The 15,003-nt window shown below is 42.3% G+C and overlaps 1 non-coding gene across 1 annotated transcript; it reads right to left on the reverse strand.

Annotated features, from left to right (window-relative positions):
- Positions 1 to 10,310: 10,310 nt before the first annotated feature.
- On the reverse strand, positions 10,311 to 10,382 carry TRNAW-CCA (transfer RNA tryptophan (anticodon CCA)). The gene has a single exon. It is a non-coding gene; the product is annotated as a tRNA-Trp (tRNA).
- Positions 10,383 to 15,003: the final 4,621 nt, after the last annotated feature.

Genomic DNA, 15,003 nt, shown 5'->3' on the forward strand with positions numbered 1-15,003 from the left:
CATTTGAGGGCCTGGCCTCCTGTCTCCTTGTCAGTTGATCTCACAATAAAGCCTTTCTTCCCTCAAAATCCAGGGTGCCACGGTGTTGGCTTCTGTGCATGTCAGGTGGCGAGCCCTTGCCTGGGAACGTCACTTGCTCTGGGGAAACCAGCTGCCATGTTGTGAGACCACTTATGAAGTCCAATAGGAGGTTCACTTGATGAGGCACTGAAGCCTCCAGCCAATAGCCATGTGAGTTGCCCCAGTCAAGCTTTCCCACGACTGCCGTCCCAGCTGACATGTTGACTCCAACCTCATAGGAGACCCTGAACCAGAGCCGACCAGCTAAGCTACACCCAAATTTCTGACCCTCAGAACTGTGTCAGGTAATGAATGTTAAGATCTTAGGGTTTTGCAGTAATTCATTATGCAGCAATAGATAACTAGTACAAAGATAGAATTTAAGAAATTACATAGAAGGCAAATAAAGAGGCAAAGAGATAGAAAATATGAAAAAAAAGTGAAGCAATATTGAGGAGAGAATGAAAAGGTCTAATCTCAGCCTAAATGGAGTTCCCTTAGGGAGATAATAGAGACAATAGAGGGGAGGCAGTATTTGGAGAGAGAATGGCTAATAATTTTTCAGAACTGATGAAAGACATGAGTCCTCACGCTCCAGAAGCACAACGTATCCTAAGAAAGATAAGGAAAATGAAATCCATACCTGTATGTGTGATAAGGTTTAAGGGATCAGGGAGGGCCAGCTGGGGTGTGGAAGCACTGGCAGGAAGAATCTTGATTGGCAGGTCAAAATTTTCTCTTCTGTGCATGCTTTTGCCTGGCTCACTGCTCTTGAAAAACGGCCTTAACATTCTGTTGTTAAAATGGGGTCAGTTATGGGAGGTTACCAGGAAAAGCATAGTAAACAAGGGTAAAGTTGTTATGCAGATTTACCTTCTCCCTTGCTTTCTCCATTTATAAGACTCTAGAGATTTAGTCATCCTCCTCTTCCTGGCACAGAGAGGGACACCCTGACAAATGGAGATTTCTCTTATAAATGTAAATTTCCCCTATAAAAGAGTAGCTTCTATCAGGTTTTCAGAGCTTTTCCTGTGTCTGCTGTTTTCTAATAATCATCAGCTCAAAATAGCCCTATGTTAAAGAGGCATATTTTGGGCAGGCAAATTCTGATCTTGGTCTTGTGGTTACACTGATTCATAGAGAGAGAAACAAGAAACCACAGTTCCTTTTACGACCTGGTCTCCAAAGTCACAACCACAACTTCTGTTTTTTTCTATTTGTTAGACGCAAGGCATTAAGTATAGCCAACACTCAAGAGGAAGGAGTGTCAAGCATTTGTGGACATATTTTGAACCTATTGAACCTACTCATATTTGAAATGAAAATATTTCATTTCAGTAATTTTCTAACTCTGTGCTGTTTAATATCCTCTTTGTTTCTAATTTCAAACATTGACTCTTTCATTTCCAGTAATTTTTGTTTAGTTATTTAAAACATACTTGGTCATTTTGTAACCACAGGCCCTCTGGAACCAGTTCTACAGACCTCATCTCTTATCAATAGAGTGATCAAGAAATTGTCTTTCAGGAAATTTGCAAAGTCACATAGCCAGAGCATGTACAGAAGAAGAAATCTTGACCGGAAATGACCTCAGAACCAAAGGACTGAGACATGACCAGAACTTAAAAGTTGGGCTCTTATCAGAAGTGAAGGGTCTGTCATTCAGGAAAATTCAGTGTTAAACTTCCTTCCCCGTCTTACCATAAAAGTTTAGAACCTCATCATGAATATTTAGAACCTCATCATAAATGTTTAGAACCTCATCATAAAAGTTTAGAACCTCATCATAAAAGTTTAGAACCTCACCATGAATGCTTAGAACCTCATCATAAATGTCTAGAACCTCATCATAAAAGTTTAGAACCTCATCATGAATGTTTAGAACCTCATCATAAAAGTTTAGAACCTCATCATAAAAGTTTAGAACCTCATCATAAATGCTTGAAGCCCACCAGTCAAAACCTGTCCCACCAGCATTTCCATTTGCCAACCTGTTCTCCCAAACCTCTTATATTTCATCCTAAATCCTGAGTCAGGAGACAGATGTGAGGGCACACGCTCCCTGTCTCCCTGCAGATCAGTCCCATAGAATAAAGCTGATCTCTTTTCCCCAAAGCTGATGCCATAATCAATGGCTTGTTTATGCGCATCGGACAGGAGAACCTCATTTTTGTGTGGTAACACTTTTGGGGACCATGAAGGGACCAGGTCCTGTGACTGCCCATCCAAGGCTCTGGAACCCCCAGCGGGGTGCAGGGTCTTTTTGCTGAGCCTAAGTGGCCGCCCAGACAGTTTTGTCTGGAGACTTGACTGATTAGATTCCCGTTTCCCACCCTGGTGCCCCAGGCCCCCTCAGCCCTCTTTTATCTTTTGGGAGAAGAAACAGCTCCAGGATCAGATGTCTTTTGGGTGAGTGACCTCAATAAAATGCACCTGTGCCTAAATTGTCTAATAGTGTTGTCAGAATTGTGGGTTAGAGGGTCCACTGGGGAGATTTTTGCCAGGTTAAAGTCCCAAGGCTAGAACTGTGGGTTCAAGGGAGACAATATTAAAGGGTCACAGCCACTGGGGCTCTCAAAGTGTCGGGTTAGAGTCCTGGGTTCTGGAGTAGACTCCCAGAGTATTAGATTTCTGTGTCTGTTCATGTTTGTCTACGTTTGACTGTTTTATTTGTTAAAATTGGCTGTTTGGGGTTTCTCAGCGACCATAACAAACTCTCTTTAGAAATTACCTTGTTTATTGTGGCCACCTTGTGAAAAGCCCCTTAATATGGGGATAACTGTAAACAGCTGGTGAGATAAGCTGGGATAATTTAAAATTACAGGGTCCACTTTGGGCTCCTTTTGAGCTTTTGAGCCGAGAAACAAAGAAATCTTTAAAGAATCAAGGGCTCCACCTTTAGCATGATTGTTCAAAACCTAAAGCTTCCAGAAACTGTAAATGTTTACAAAGAACTGCAGAATCTTACCGAGCTTGTTTAATGTCCTGAGGGCTTGGCTTAATAATCTCCAGGTTAGAGGTACCAAAATACGGTTGGGTAAATGTGTCCTTGCACCCCATTTTGCAGTCAGAGATAGTTGCACAGGACTGTGGGTTACACTCCCTTTTGTGGCTAAGGGTCCTACCAAACCACCATCAACCTCGGGGGAATTACATTGGCCATTCGAAGGAAGCCTTGCTTTGGCCTTCATTGTGAGGGTCTTGGTTTCCTGGATGCCCGATATTTTTGAGGTCTGGTTCTAGCTGCAGCATAAATATACTTTTGGTCTGCCATGTCTAAATTCTGAAACAATCGGAAATGCTAATTTGAACCCCTAAGCTGCATTCTCCCAAATTGGGCAACTTTTAGCTGTGATCCCATGAAACGGGAAAAGGTGATATTCTTTTACACCACATGGCCACAATATTATTTAGACTCTGGAGAAAATGGCCAGACAATGAATCATTCAGTGACTCTGAAATTTGGTTTGAGTACTCATTGGTTTATTGATCCCTTTCTCCCCAGAGATGGTCACTATTTTCCCTTGTCTCTTTCTTTTGTGTCATTTGTCATAAAAAGGAAAAACCATAGGGCAAGATGCAGGCATCTCTATAAACCTCTTGTCTGTGCCAGTCCCACAGTAAACATTGCTGTGGGTTAATATACAACTGGGGTGAAAGTTGTTGCTAAGGGGCATCTTGGAAGCCAAAAAGGCATAATATTGGTGGGCACGGGTAGAGCAGTTAAGAGCCGTTAGGGCACTTGCCACCTGAAGAAGACTCCTGTGATGGGGCAAGTTGGTCACAGAACAAGGTAAAATGACACAGGTCCCCTGTCAGCTTCAAGAAAATTTCGATGCAACAAAGTGCTCTGTAAAACACACACAATCCCCAACCCTGCGGCACCACCCCCCTAAGTATTAGTTTGGCTCCAAGAGACTCAAGGCTTAGCTAAAGGTGTCAATGTGCATATAAGATAAGGTTTCTTCTTTTGTCTTGTTCTATGTCTTGAGAACGTGGCTTTGTGACCTCTTTAGTCTCCACCATCCAGAGGATGCACGTGCTAGCATGCATCTTGGTGGCCAAATAGACTGAGGTTCCGAGATGTACTCTCTTTGTCCGGCTGTATCAGCTCTCAGGGGAGTTTGTCAGAAGGGGTCTGAGTCCATCGGGGCCTTTGTTGTCTCAACCTTCATTGCTTGTTACTGCACTATCCCCTGTGCAAAAAGGCCTTTGCTTTCTTGGACTATTTTTGAGAGTGAACTTTCTGGATCTTGTGAGGGTTGCTTCTTTTGCTCTCTCTTTTGGGGACAATTCTTGTGTCCATGGTTAAGACATAAAAGGCTTATTGGTTTGAGTCACTACTATGTCCCTACTCATCACTGACCAGACAATGGATCCTAAACTGGAAAAAGTTCTAAATTGTAAAAATTTTTGGAGAACTCTAGTAATGACTAGTCTTACATTCTTAATCAAAATTGAGGTCTCAGCTTCCCCTCATGGTTTTATGGATGCTAATGAAAGCTCTACCCCACACAGGGTAAATTGGTCTAGAGTTGAATTGTGCACTTGGAAAGAGGGCCTTTATTAAACACCTTGTGTAAACTTTTTAAAGGTGTGATACATTGTCCTGAAGTTTTAGAACATAAAAGTCTTTTTTTTTTTTTTTTTTTTTTGATGGAGATTAGCCCTGAGCTAGCTACTGCCAGTCCTCCTCTTTTTTGGTGAGGAAGCCTGGCTCTGAACTAACATTCGTGCCCATCTTCCTCTACTTTATATGTGGGACCCCTACCACAGCATGGCATGCCACGCAGTGCCATGTCCGCACCCGGGATCCGAACCGGCGAACCCTGGGCTGCTGAGAAGCGGAATGTGCAAATTTAACTGCTGCACCACCAGGCCAGCCCCAGAACATAAAAGTCTTCTGATTTACCTCTTGAGTTAAAAATCTCCCTGATACAAAGAAGCAATTGGAAAAATGTAGCTGAAAGGGTGGGTCAACCTCTTTTATCATTCAGACTGTAATCCAGTTCTTTGGGGAACTGGAAACAACCATCTTTGTCTTGTAAATCCCTGCAGGGCTGGAGGAGTGGTTCTAGAATGTGGTTCAAAGTTCACTTGTCCATCTGCCAATCCCAAAGCCTCCTCTGTTCCTCTCAGGATGCTCCTAGATATTGGGACATTAGAAACGGATAAAGCAAATATGGCCCAGAAACTCCATCTTGGCTAAAGTCTCATGAAGTTTTGTAGGCAATCTAAATAATTGTTGGGAACAAGAAAATTAATCAGATGTGAAAAAGATAAAAGCATTGGGTGAGCTTTTTAACAATAATTATGTGTTATGGCATGTGTATTTAAGATATCTTCCAAAATCTCTTCGGTAACTTAAAACTCTGAAGTTTTGCTAAGTGAAATTAAATGATAAAAAATTCACTGAATATCTAGGTCATTTTCGAATAAGATAAAATACTGAAATATTATTGCTAAACATGTCTAAGTTTATCTACTTTTGGCTACTTATTACAGAGAAACTAAAAGATGTTTGGGTCTATTAGTAAACGTGTCTCGTATTTTATTAAAAGATTGTACTATGAAGTAGGCTGTTTCTAAAAATCATAAAAAGTGTTTATAAATTTGCCAAGCCACAAAATGCTAATGTAAAAGACAGTTTAGAATGCTTACTTCTTAGTTTTTGCTAAAAATTAAGGTCTGTAAGGGTTAAGAATTTTAACTAATATATGTAATTAAAGCTACTAAAAATTAATAAGGGAAACATCTTTGTATTCAAGGAAAGTAAGATGTATGTTTTCAGTAAAGAAAGTATAAATAATGGAAATGTTTTTGTTTTATTAAGAAAGACAAATTTGTCCTAAAGTACTAGAAGGGAAGAAAGAAGGCTTGGGACAAACTCTGGCTGTAAAAGGAAAGTTACAGAAGGTTTGTGGAAGAGAAACTCTGAGGAAAGAATTTTGTGCACCGTCAAGTTGACTAAGATTAAAATGAGTTTAATTAAGTGAATAAGTTTTAATATCAAAAGTAAGCTGGTGAAAAATTAGAATTTGGTTTTCTCTCTCTTAAAATGGATAATTTTCTTGAACTTTTGGTCTGCTCTTGATAAAGAGATTAGAAAAGTTTTTCTTTACTTTTGAGGGAGTCTCACTTTGGTTAAATGGATAACCAAGCATTGTGTCACAGTGAGCATTGTTTCTATTTGACCAAGTATTTTAAAACCTTTTGATATTTTTGACAAGCTTCCACAAGAATTCAAATCCTAAATGCAGTCTTTCTTTTGACGCCCCCCCCAATTTTTTTTTCTTTGAGATTTTTCAGAGGGCCCCTGGCACTTCTCAAAGAAATATTTTCTGCCTTCCCATGTAGAGGAAGACACTCAAGTAATTAGGCATATTTGGTAGGTTAAATTATTGGGAAACATCATAAAATAAGTGAAGATAAACCTCCTTAGGTTACATTGCATGAGTGGATGTTATTAATATAAGTGTCTTTAAAAATTATGTAACATTCCTAAAATCATGATATGTCCTGGTTGTCAGCCATGATTCTAGTTATTATCTTGAAGTGTTGTATGTCACAAATAGCCAAGTTTCTTGTGAATTGCCCTTTTTGAGTCTTTTGTCACTTGCAGATAGTTGTTGTTTTACTCTGTTTTTGCAGATCTCATCTTCAGAGAGATACATGGAAAGGACTCTGATCCTTGCTCTAGAATGTAGGTTTCTGATAAACTTTCCAATTATAAGACTGAGCTGGGTAAGAAATTACACAACTCTAACAGAGAAACTGGTGGCCTCATAAAACTGCTAACAGAAGATTAAGATCAAGAACCAATTATATAAGACTGAAAGAATTGATGAGGATGACTATAATTTTTATGACTTTTCATTGAGATAATGTTGATTTTTAATGTTTTGTTTTTTCCAGATTTAAGGAACCCTTTTTCTCTTATATAACTTATAGCAATTTAGTAAGTTATACCTTTGTAAGCAGAATTGAAACTTTTATGTTTTTCTCCCTACTTGATCCCTCCAGAATTTGGAAACTCTTGGTGGGTTAGCATTCTTATTTTATGGCAATATAGTTATCTGCATAAGTTCAGTAAGAACCTGGTCTCCTTATAGCAGGACACAACAGGAAACATTGATTATATTACCAAGGCTTTGAAGGGAATGTTGTATTTGAGACAGACATTCATAGACTCAGATATGACTAAACAGCTTTTGAGGAATAAAGATAAACTTCATGGAATAAAGCCACTTGGAAATATTGGCCTGGTACCTTGCTTATGGTTCCCATCAATCTTACCAGGTGAGTGAAGAAGGTCACTTCCCTGGCAGGTGCAAAGAGCCTCAGGCTATTTGGGAGAACCACAAGAGAGGAGAGGATTTCACCAAAATCTATACGTATTGCAGGCAGAGTCTGATGACAAGTCCTTGGCTTGGTTTTCCTGGCCTCAAGAGACCTTTAAAGTTCAATCTGTGATTCCTTATGAAAAGTTCCAGCAAAGCAGATTTAAAAGAGCCTATATGATCTATTGCTATTCTTGCTGTACTTATGAAAATAACTGGGCCAACTCTATTGAAACTGGACTTATTTTGCCAACCAATTAGTCCTAACCTGGCTATCTTTGGTAAAAATGAGGGTGGTTTTAGAGAGAAAAATTATGTTTCAATAGAAACTATAGTACACATTCAAGGATATTAGAGTCTAGTTGTGATAATTGTCTTTGAGGTTTTGTTTTCTATCTGTAAACTGGGATGGATCCTGAAATAACTGATTACAAGTGTCCAAACTAACATTTTCATTTTTTCCCATCATTTTCATTTGGAATCATTGAGAACCGAAACCACCCTTTTCCCTGAAGCCCTGCAAACTGAAGCGGGACAAGTTGATATAAACTTAAGAGAGATTCATGTCTGTTGCTGTGTAAGCCACTCAGAAAGACACCTGAACACCCAATGACATCATCATAAACTGAAAAAGATGCTTTGACCCTGACACCTAGAAATATTTTTGACTGGCTGCCCCCTGGACTCAGAAACTGGTTTATAATTTGCTCCAACCATTAACCTTGTTTTTCTTTTTGTGTCTTTAGAAATGCTTCTTATTAAGTACCTGGTTACTTTCTTACACCATATAGGCTTAACTTTGGGAGCCCACCTGCATCACCATCTTACTAAAAGACTGGTTCAATGAGATGGAAAAACCTACACCCCTTATTAGCAAGAAGAAGCCAGAGCAGTCATTGCCCTATATCCCTCAAGATTGAAGAATTAACAACAAAAAGGGGAAATTTGTAACTTTGGGCTCTCCAGGACCAGTTCAACAGACCCCATCCACTATCAACAGAGTGATTAAGAAATTATCTTTCAGAAAATTTGCAAAGTCACATAGCCAGAGCATGTGCAAAAGAAGAAATCTTGACATGAAAGGACTGTGGAACCAAGGATTCTCCTCCCCTGGGAACCAAAGGACTGGGACATGGCCAGAACCTAAAAGTCAGACTCCTATCAGAAGTGAGGGATCCGTCATTCAGGAAGAGCCAGTGTTGAAATTCCTTCCCCACCTTACCAAAATGTTTAAAATCTTATCACAAAAGTTTAGAACCTCATCATAAATGTTTAGAACCTTACCATAAATGTTTAAAACTTTACCATTAATGTTTGAACCTTACCATAAGTGTTTAGAACTTTCCCATAAATGCTTAAAGCCCACCAATCAAAACCTGTCCCACCAGCATTTCTGTGAGCCAGGCTGTCCTCCCGAACCTCTTACACTTCGCCCCAAATCCTGAACTGGGGAGACAGATCTGAGGGCACACGCCTCCTGCCTCCCTGAAGATCCGTCTCACAAAATAAAGCTGATCTCTTTTCCCAAAAGCTGACACCATAATTAATTGGCTTGTTTATGGGCACCAGGTAGGAGAATTCCATTTTTGTGCGGTAACAATTTTTATTGTCTCTTGTTCTGTGGTCAATTTTTCAGTCCCCGCTTGTTTTTAAAAGATTGAGCATATCCATTAGGCATTCTGTTTCTGATAATGCCCAAATATGAAGTCTGTGGATCTGATTTTGCTGGTTCTTACTCATAAGGTCTTCTCTCTCAATTTATTTTCTTTTAAAACATATAATGAGCACATTTTGGCTGGGATTTTATAGGTGGGAAAACTAGAAGGCCTGTGTTGAGGGCATATTTCTTTCACTGAGAATTTACCTTTACTTCTGGCAGCATGCTGTGGGGCCTACCAACCTGGGAGAGTATAAATTAATTTCCTGACGTGGAGGTTTTGGACTCTGCAAGTAGAGTGAATTCTCATCTGAAAGTCATGTTTCCTAATATTAGGTCCCACGAACCCTCTAACCAGATTTAGCAAATATTAACGTTTTGCTGATGTTCATTTAAAAAATAAACAGGTAAAGCTGTCTCTCTCCTTCCTCCTCATTTCCCAGAGGAAATCACTATCCTGGCGTTGGTGTATATAACTCCCATCCATAGTTTTAATATGGGTACCTATTAAGTATATATCCACTAGCATATATAGTATGTGTTTAAATTTTTTTGTTTTTAAAATTTTTATGAAGCTTGCTCTTTTTCTATACATTCCTCTGCTGGTGGACAGGCGGAGGTTTTTTGGTTTGGTTTTATTTTTAGCTATTAACAGACAATATTGACGTGAATATCCAGGCCTTATGGCTGTGGCTAATCCATAGAGCTTCTGAGACTGGGGAACAATCTAGATGGTGAGAGAATGACCACCAGAGGGAACATCTGGGGCAGAGAGAAAGGAGGAGACATATGCAAAAAGGCACCATTCCTTCTAGGAACGGACAGTCCACCTCCTGGACATGGGACTCCTCCAGAGACTAATTTAATCTTCAGGCGGGTGGTGTTCGGAGGGCCCAAGTGAGTTGGAGGAGGGGAGGGGGTGTGGGCGTGGCTTTGCGGAGACGCCCGGGCGGGGACGCGGAAGGAGGCGGGTGACCCGAAAATGGACGCAGGCGGGGTCAGTCCCGCTCCCTCGGGGTCACTCTGAGGCTCGACGTGGCGCCTCCTGTCGGTCTCCAGAGGGACCGTCTTCCTCTCGCAGTCGCATGTTTATGAATCCTATATTGTCGATGAAAGGAAAAAGAACAGAACATGTCGTGTTGGACCGAGCATCTTGTGTAAAGCCAAATTTCTCATTAACGGGTTCTTCTCGGCTCGTTACTCTCCTCTCTGGTTGGAGAAGGAGGAACAAAGATAAGAAAAAAAGCCGGCTATGACCCCGACGTGACTTGAACACGCAACCTTCTGATCTGGAGTCAGACGCGCTACCATTGCGCCACGAGGTCCCGGAGATGGAAGGCCTCTGCGTCGCTAAAGGCCTCGCTGAGCGCGCGGCCCGCGGCTGGCAGACCCCGAGCGGGGCGCGCTCCTCGCCGGCGCTCGGCTGCCTCCGAAAGGGGCAGGCACGGCCGCCCCGCCGCCGGGCTCGGGGAAACGGGCGCCTGGGGCTTCCGACCCCGAGTGCGGCGCCGCAGGGGAGACTCGGCGGCCCTCCGCGTCCGGGCGGCACTTGAGGGGCGGCCCGGGCCTGGCTGGCGGCGGTCGCGCCGAGAGGTGGCCGGGCCGCGCTGGCCCCGGGGCCTTCCCGCGCCCTCCCCGGCGAGGAAGGGGGCGAGGGCGACTCCGCTGGCCGGGGAGCCGCGGGCTTGATACGCAAGGCGGAAAGACGCAGCAATTGTATTATCTTTAAACTATGACAGCAAACATTCTCTTTGCGGAAAGTCTGAGCAGTATCTGCAAGAAAGTTAGAATCATTGAAAATCCCACCCTCCAGGGAACTGCTGCTAATATCTTGATGCGCTGTATTTCTTCTCGCAGTTTTCCTGTCTGCATACACATTCCGAGTGTATCTTGGAACTTTCAGCTGACGGATCGCAGGCGTGCGGAAAACTACCCGCGGATTTTCACAAAACGCTAATACTGTGTATCCAGCACCCAGAGCAAAAGAGAACATTCGCTTTCCCCTTCCTCAAATTCCTTTTTGAGATGTGGTTATATTGTAGGAAACGTTTGGTTAATTTCCTCACTTGTTATGTTTCCCGTATATTTTAGTCAGTATTCTTTCCCTAGCATAATTTTAAACAGCTCATTGTCCACCTCATGGGAGTCCCTGCTTTTGGACTTTTCCCCTTTTATTAAATAAGAAAGATAAAACCTTTTCATTAAATATTTTATTAAATAAGCTCTTAAATGAAAAAGGTATTAAGAAAGAGCACTATCCTGGTCTAACAACATGAAGCGTCAATTAATTAATAAATGCAAAACCCACGGGCCTGATGTTGTTTAGAGAAGGAAGGATCCAGAATGGGCCCCAGTCTTTGAAGGCGGAAAAGAGGGACAGCGTCTGGTGCCCTCAGTGAAGCTGTCCTACCGCCCTGGTTACTCTGGGGCAGCTGAGACCCCCAACACTTCTACGTGTCAAACAGAAAAGGAGTTGTGTTAATGTCTGTGTTTGTGGCCGTGTGTGAGAATTCACTGCATTTGGGATTAACTGTGAGTCCTGAGGCAGCTGCCCCAAGGCTGTTAGAGAAGCAGAGACCAGAAGGTTCTATCACTGTCCTCTAGGGGAGAGTCAGCCAGCCCACAACAGGATTACCGATTCCACCTGCAGGCAGCCAGAGACAGGAGTCAAGCCCTTACTGCTTTGGATGGCCCAGGGATGGATGGACCCCGATGGGGGAAGGAATTCAGGAGCTGGGAGTGTGCAGACTGCTTCTCAGAGATCTAGACAGTGAGTGAGGAGCTAGAGCGCTGGGGTTCCAGTTCACTTTCAGGCCGATCAAAGACTTCCTCCCCTGCTACCCGCCCCCCCCCCCCAAGCCCTCCAACAAAGAGTCAGTGCCTTTCCCACAGAGGTCAAGAGTCCAGAACCCAACGGAAGGAATGCGTCACACCCAAGGGAAGACCAGAGACACTCTTGAAATCCCTGCTCAGATATGCAGATACACCTGTCATGTCCTGGACCCTCTTCTTGGGATGTGGAACCAAAAATTGATTTTTATTCTATGATTTGGGTGTGCCCTTAAATTACAGAGTGGTGATATAATCTGATGAAAGGATTAATGAGATTGTGTACCTATGGTTAAAGGGTCCTTTTAAAAGTTAGAGTCTAGGATGGGCCAGCCCCATTGGCCTAGTGGTTAAGTTCAGTGCACTCCACTTCAGCGGCCTGGGGTTCAGTTCCCGGGTGTGGACCTCCATGGCTCATCTGTCAGTAGCCATGCTGTGGTGGCAGCTCACATACAAAAAGAGGAGGATTGGCAGTGGATGTTAGCTCAGGGTGCATCTTCCTCAGCAAAAATTTTAAAAAGTTAGAATCTAGGCAAAGACTGGAGTGAGGCAGTCATGCAGTTGCGCAGGGTCAATCCTCTTATTGAAAACTTTGATAGTTTGATCATCATGGATTTTGTATTTTTATTTTTTTAAATACTGCATTTACCCAAAGTTGACTATGTTGGAGCTATTTTAAAATGGAGTCACACCTGCCTTTCCAGAGAAACTGCCTTGCTGTCTTAAACCCTGCACTGGGCCAAACCTTAGGACTGACCAAAACGGCAGTTGTTGTACAAGCAATTGTCTGAGACATCAGCAGGAGAACAGACATCCTGATCACAAAGACTGAGGATTGTAGACTTTCTGAAGATAAAACTGGCAAACAGCCAATGATGACTAAGTATCTAGGTATGAAAGTTTTTTCCTTTTTGCAGTTACTGATTATGGCTTTTAGCTGTTTAACCCGCCCACTGTTACCTGTGCTGCTGAGGCAATATGCTCTCTGACTCTCACTAGGCTCCTACAGGTAACATCTCCGTGGAGCCTGGGTCACCATGGAAATGGGTGTGTGAGCTGTTTTTCAGGAAATAGAACTCCTTGTCCACTTCAGGCCGGTTGAGACCACCAACTCATCAACTGGCCCGCACAGATGTCCCATAGGCGACCTTTGACGTCAAGAGGCTAAAAAACTCCAGACTCAGATCATGCTCTTGCTGCCATTTTGTGAACGTGGGTCCTATGAAGAGGCATGGAGTCTGACTGCGCTTGTGCACATTATCAACGACCTCACCTCTCCTCACCTCCCATCACCTCTCTCCACGTTTCAGACCACCTTGCCCCTACCCCGTAAATGTCCCTGAGTCCCTCTTTTCGGGGAAGCGAGTTTGAGGCTCATGCTCTTACTTCCTCACGTGGCTGCCTTGTGAGTAAACCCCCTCTCTGCTGCAATCTCTTCGGCTCGGTGTTTGTCTTTCTGGGCAGCGGGCAAAAACGAACCTGGTTCAGTAACAAAGACTCAATAGCCATTCAAGCTTTAGCTGAGACCAGTTCTCTGCCTCCAAGTGCAATTAAAATTATTTGTAATACAACCTCCCTTCTTTGCCGTAAAAGCTCCTGACTTGCATTCCTTATCGGGACACTATTTGGGTTTCTACCTGAATCTATGCTCCCCAAATTGCAATTTTTGAGAACGCAAATAAACTTAAAAAGAAATTTTTTTATTGAGTTCTTAATAGTTTACATCAATGTGAGATTTCAGTTGTACATTATTTCTTGACTGTCACCACATAAGTGCCCCCTTCACCCCCTGTGCCCACCCCCAACCCCCTTCCCCTGGTAACCACTGAGCTGTTTTCTTTGTCCATGTATTTGTTTATATTCCACATAGGAGTGAAATCATCTGGTGTTTGTCTTTCACAGACTGGCTTATTTAACTTAGCATAATTCCCACCAGGTCCTTCAAAGTTATTGCAAATGGGATGAATTTGTCTTTTTTTCTGGCTGAGTAGTATTCCATTGTATATGTATATCACATCTTCTTTATCCAATCATTGGTCGATGGGCACTTGGGTTACGTCCATGTCTTGGCTATTGTGAATAGTGCTGCAATGAACATAGGGGTGCATATGTTACTTTGGATTGTTGATTTCAAATTGTTTGGGTAGATACCCAGTAGTGGGATAGCTGGGTCGTATGATAGTTCTATTTTTAGTTTTTTGAGGAATCTCCAGACTGTTTTCCATAGTGGCTGCACCAGTTTGCATTCCCACCAGCGATGTATGTGGGTTCCCTTCTCTCCACACCCTCTCCAACATTTATTATTTTTAGTCTTAGTGATTATAGTCATTTGAACAGGCGTAAGGTGGTATCTTCGTGTAGTTTTGATTTGCATTTCCCTGATGATTAGGGATATTGAACATCTTTTCATGTGTTTATTGGCCATCTGTATATCTTCTTTGGAAAAATGTCTGTCTATCTCCTCTGCCCACTTTTTGATCAGATTGTTTGCTTTCTTATTGTTCAGTTGTGTGAGTTCTTTATATACTATCGAGATTAACCCCTTGTCAGATATATGATTTGCAAATATTTTCTCCCAGTTGGTGGGTTGTCTTTTGGTTTTGATCCTAGTTTCTTTTGCCTTGCAGAAGCTCTTTAGTCTGATGAAGTCCCACTTGTTTATTTTTTCTTTTGTTTCCCATGTCTGAGAGGACATGGTATTTGAAAAGATCTTTTTTAGTTCAATGTCAAAGAGTGTGCTACCGATATCTTCCAGTAGTTTTATAGTTTCAGGACATATCTTCAAGTCTTTGATCCATTTTGGGTTTATTTTTGTGTATAGCATGAGATAATGGTCTATCTTCATTCTTTTGCAAGTGGCTGTCCAGTTTTCCCAAAACCATTTATTGAGGAGACTATCTTTTCTCCATTGTATGTTCTTGGCACCTTTGTCAAAGATTAACTGTCTGTAGATGTGTGATTTTATTTCTGGGCTTTCAGTTCTGCTCCATTGATCTGTGTGCCTGTTTTATACCAGTACCATGCCATTTTGATCACTATGGCTTTGTAGTGCATTTTGAAGTCAGGGATTGTGATGCCTCCAGCTTTGTTCCTTTTTCTCAGGATTGCCTTAGCAAT

This window comes from Equus caballus, chromosome 11, assembly GCF_041296265.1.
Source record: "Equus caballus isolate H_3958 breed thoroughbred chromosome 11, TB-T2T, whole genome shotgun sequence".
NCBI classification, from domain to species: domain Eukaryota; kingdom Metazoa; phylum Chordata; class Mammalia; order Perissodactyla; family Equidae; genus Equus; species Equus caballus.